Raw genomic sequence first — 5,327 nt, 5'->3', positions numbered from 1 at the left:
GATCCCGGTTGGGGAGCATGCAGGAGTCTGTCTATCTACCCTCCTCTCACTTGAAAGAAGAAAGAAAGAAAGAAAGAAAGAAAGAAAGAAAGAAAGAAAGAAAGAAAGAAAGAAAGAAAGAAAGAAAGAAAGAAAGAAAGAAAGAAAGGAAGGAAGGAAGGAAGGAAGGAAGGAAGGAAGGAAGGGAGGAAGAAAGAAATCTTACCAAATTAACATTAGTGTAGTACAGTAAGTGTTCAATATTTTTTCCATTAAAAATCAGGATTTAGCTTTCAGAGGGCTGCTACAGTCTACAGAGCTTACCCAGGAGCAGGGAGCTGTCACATTCCCTCCTCTATTCTACTTTCTTTTGCAAACAGTAAAAACTGTTCACATTGTTAAAAAAGATTAGAATGCTTTTTACAATGTATTTCTCTTTAATACATCTGTTAAACACCCTGAGAAAACCAACATTTAGAAGCTGGCCATGCAATGGATATTGGTGTAGTATGCACACTGCTTTGATAAAAATTCCCAACCACCGTGTTTTGTTTCTGTACAAAATCTTTCCCTTATGTCAGTGTATATGGACTCACACATTTGTCAGTGTTTACATCTTTATGGGAACAAATAAGCAAATAAGAATAACAAAACCCTGATTATTGTATGGAAAATTTATTACTTTTTCCTTACCCTTCATATATTTGAAACAACACATTGACCTAACTGACATATCTTTTTTTTTGCCGCCCAAACAGCATGGCTTAAATCTACAACCTGGGCTTCCCCATTTTTGCCCTTCTTGTCTTATGATGCATGAACTCATATTATAAGATGAGTTTAAAGTTGACTTGCACTAAGGTAGGCAAGTTTTAAATATTTCTGTTAAAATTTTCATTTTCTTGTGGAGGCACAAAGCAGTTAAACTTGAGCTTGGAATTTAAAGCTCAGGGGTTCTGGTTCTAGCGTTCGTCCTCTTGCCCGTTACCCTCCTTGCACTGATTTCATGTGCCTGCTGCTGTTTTGCATAGCGTCACTGATTGTGCCTAGGAGAGTGCAATTGTCTATTTGACTGATACATTTATTTAAGAGAATCTGAGGTAGATGGCACAGGTCTCCCAACTCTGCTTGATTTCAGGTTGTCTATGTGTCCATTATTATCTTTCCTATTTCAATTGCTTTTTTTTAACCAACACTGAAAATTTTAAATTTTTATAGCAGATCTGTATATAATTTCCTAAAGTTTTGTGTTTGGTGATGATAAAACTGTATTGTCCCTGTGTCTTTGGAACATGTCATCTGATGGCATGGTTAGCAGAAATGAGAGGTGATTTGTGGCAGCCAGTTTTTTTATGTGTCATCAAATAAAAAATGAAAAAACCTACCTTAGTAAAAAAAATCATAGAACAATGAACAAACTAGCTTAGAGACTCTCAGAAAAACCATATGTGGTCCTGGTCAGTTGACTCAGTAGTAGAGCGTCGGCCTGGTGTGCAGGAGTCCCGGGTTCGATTCCTGGCCAGGGCACACAGGAGAAGAGCCCATCTGCTTCTCCACCCCTCCCCCTCTCCTTCCTCTCTGTCTCCCTCTTCCCCTCCCGCAGCCAGGCCTCCATTAAAGCAAAGTTGACCCGGGCGATGGGGGTGGCTCTATGGCCTCTGCCTCAGGAGCTAGAATGGCTCTGGTTGCAACAGAGCAATGCCCCAGATGGGCAGAGCATCGCCCCCTGGTGGGGATGCCGGGTGGATCCTAGTTGCACGCATGCGGGAGTCTGTCTGACTGTCTCCCCATTTCCAACTTCAGAAAAATACAAAAAAACAAAAACCAAAAACAAAAAAACCCATATGTTCCAGATCCTCAGAGAGCCAGATTGATGTTGATATGATGAGTCTGAAGGCTAGATTCATACACCAGCTGCACGGAGAAGGGTTACAGTTCTCCATAAGTGCAACAGCATACAACTAAACCACATGCACATATTTTTTATTTGTGATCTCTCTCACATACTCTTCTACCTTCCACACACACTAAAAATTAAACACTAGCTAGAAAAAAAAATCTGTTGTTAATAGCAAGTTCCTTTAGAAACAAATATTTCTGTAAAATTTTTTTAAAAAATCTATAAGTAAAATGGAAGATATATAAGATTGTGCTAGTTTCTTTCTGGGCCTTTTGACTTCCCCAAGCCTACATCGGTATAATTGCCATGGCAAGGGGTTGGTGGTTGCAGCTGTATCTAACTTGGAGACAAATGCCCTTAACAAAAGGATTGATATTGGAAATTAGACCATAAAAGAATCTCATGGGATGGTTGAGGTTGTGGGGTGCAGGGCAGGAGCATATTTCTTCCTCTCTTCACACAAACTCTTTGTTCACTTCTCATGTATCTGTTACTCAGAATACAAGAAGAAAAATAGCTAAGAGTTTTTAGAAATGATTAGAGTGGCAGAAAGCAAGTACATTCTGAAACCATTAGTTCTAGCCTCTCTGTTTATGTTGCCAAAATTGTTATTTCATCTTCAGCATATGTTTTCCTTTTCCATGATAGTGGGAACTCATTCTTCCAGATGAAAACACACACACACAGAGCTTCATGACTTTTCATCATGACAAAAATTATTAGAAGACATTCTTATGCATTGTAGAGAAGCAACTATCTTTCATCCACTGGCCCTTCTGGTTCTTACCCTACATATTCCTCTCAGACCATTTGAAGCCTTGTGGGAAACTTCAAATCTAGGCAATGTCTGACTTGGCTCACTTCTGGCCACCACCCGGCTCCATTTCCTTCAGAGTGTTTCCTGACTTTGCCAGCTGTTGAAACAGCACACATTGCCCCTATGTGTGCGCAGTTTAAACTTTTTATATCTTAGCTGCCTGTAAAGTCACTCACTACTCCATTCAGATCATATCCTGGAAGTTATTTTTTTTCCTCACGGGGCTCCCAAGCCCTGCCCTTCCTGGACTGCTACCAGCTCACCAGGTTCCTTTCAACAACAGCACCACTGACTGACAATAAAAAACAAAAAAGGGGATTCAGTTGTGAGATAAAGTTTGCTTTTTAAATCTTTCTTCTTGACATTTTTTGTCTTGCATCCACAGAGGATTGTGCTCTTTGAATGTTTTTGCCATACTTCATTTTTTCACAGGAAGCTCAGTTATTATTTACACTGTGCAAACTTCTCAGGTTTTCTATGATCACTTTTATTTTTCTAAGTTCAATGGAACTCTTCTGAAGCACGCCAGGATTGTTGTCTCGTGCAACAACGAGCTGCATAAGGGAAAAAGGAATCAATTTCAAGTCCTCACTTCTCCATTTTTTCCATTACCCCTACACACAAGTGCACACACACACATACACACTTTCTAGTATAATCAATGTGGTTATTTTACTTAGTTCAGTAGCTGAGGGTAGATGCAGATTAAATAAAGCTGGACTTTGTATAGGGTGGGACAAATGGAAGAAATATTCTTTTCTTACTAAAAGAATAATTCAGTTTTGAAATCACATGACTCAGTATATCTTAAAAGATGCATTGTTTTTCATTCTTCCTCTTTTCATCTTTTTTTAGAACCAAATTTTAGACATTTTAATGTTCAGCCTATGGCTTAGCTTAAACAGGAAGACTTGCTGGGTCATGTGGTTATAATATATAACCACATATAACTGTTACTTTCTGGTAGAATTTAAAAGAATTTTTTTGTGTGTGACAGAGACAGAAAGAGTTACAGAGAGAGGGACAGATAGGGACAGACAGACAGGAAGGGAGAGAGATAGGAAGCATCAATTCTTTGTTGTGGCACCTTAGTTGTTCATTGATTGCTTTCTCATATGTGCCTTGATGGGGAGGGGAGGCTACCGCAGAGTGAGTGACACCTTGTCAAGCCAGAGATCTTGGGCTTCAAGCCAGTGACCTTGCTCTCAAGCTGGTGAACCTTGTTCAAACCAGATGAGCCCATGCTCAAGCTGGCAACCTCAGAGTTTTGAACCTGGGTCCTCTGCATCCCAGTCCGACACTCTATCCACTGTGCCAGCGCCTGGTCAGGCTAAAAGATTTTTTTATATTTTTAAATATCATTAATGTATCATCTTCCAATATATATGATACAATGAGATTAGTTATCTTATGTTTTTTAACCCTACCCCCTGGATCCAGCTCCCCATATAATTCTGAGTTCATCACCATCCAGTAGCCACAATGAAGCAATGTTAACTCAGAACTAATCCTCCTAAGCTCTTGAATTGGTTACGCCTACATCCCAGATGTGACTAGTGTGCATTCAGATCAACTGCCTTATTTTCATCTTCTTATTCATACCATTCTTCTCTGACATTTTTGCAGTGTGAAGAATTTGTGCTTTTGTCACGGGTAAGTTTGCTTTGTCAAAGAAAAATTTCCTTATAAACTGTGAACCTCTTATTTGAATAAGATAAATCATGAACACTTGTTGACTCCGGGTCAAACCTATACATGGCAAATTCACAGTTTGACCAAGTGAAAGGAGCTGAAAAAACTAGAGTCTATTTCTGGGTTGCCATGAATTTGTTATGTGTCTTTAAGCAAACTCTCCATACAGTTGCTATAGCTGTATTCAATATATTGGAAATGTTGAGACAGAAAACATATAATCATTCCCAAAGTGATCTCAAGATGAAAATCAAAATGCCTGAAAAAATGTATTTGTGATTAACATCAGATTACACATTGTATAAGAAAAGGTTAATAAACAAAAGGCATAACAATAGATACTATTATCCAAACTGAAACACAAGGAAAGAAAAAGATTTCAAAAAATGAGTAGGACATTAGTAAGCTGTGAACAACTTCATGGGCTCTCTAGTCTCAGAAGGAAGAGGGAGAGACAGAAAAATTATTTGAAGAAATAATGATTATAAAACCCACATTACTAAAAAGCTTGATAAACCCAAAGTACGCACACATGCATCCAGACATGCACACGCACACATGCACATGAAAACAACCACACCAAAACACATCATAATTCCTATGCGCAAAACCAAAGATAGTATAATCTTACAAGCAGTTAGAGAAAACAGGTGCATTACATACATACAGAAAAAAATGGTAAAAGAGACAAAAGACTTCTATAAGAAAAAAATGAGTCATACTAAAGTGTAATTATAGGTATAGATTTATTTCACAATAAGTCTAGATACTTTTTAACATATTTCTGTGAAATGTAATATTTTAATTTAATGTAAGATATGTGGTCCATTTCTTACCAAAGACCTTTGTTCTGCAGTAACTGAGCCAGTTACTGCTCTGGCCAATCTACAACTCACTACTCACAAAATGCCCTTTGTATTTAGATCTCTGTGTGCTCAG

Source organism: Saccopteryx leptura, chromosome 5 (assembly GCF_036850995.1).
Source record: "Saccopteryx leptura isolate mSacLep1 chromosome 5, mSacLep1_pri_phased_curated, whole genome shotgun sequence".
Taxonomy (NCBI): Eukaryota; Metazoa; Chordata; class Mammalia; order Chiroptera; family Emballonuridae; genus Saccopteryx; species Saccopteryx leptura.
This window is presented reverse-complemented; position numbering follows the sequence as displayed.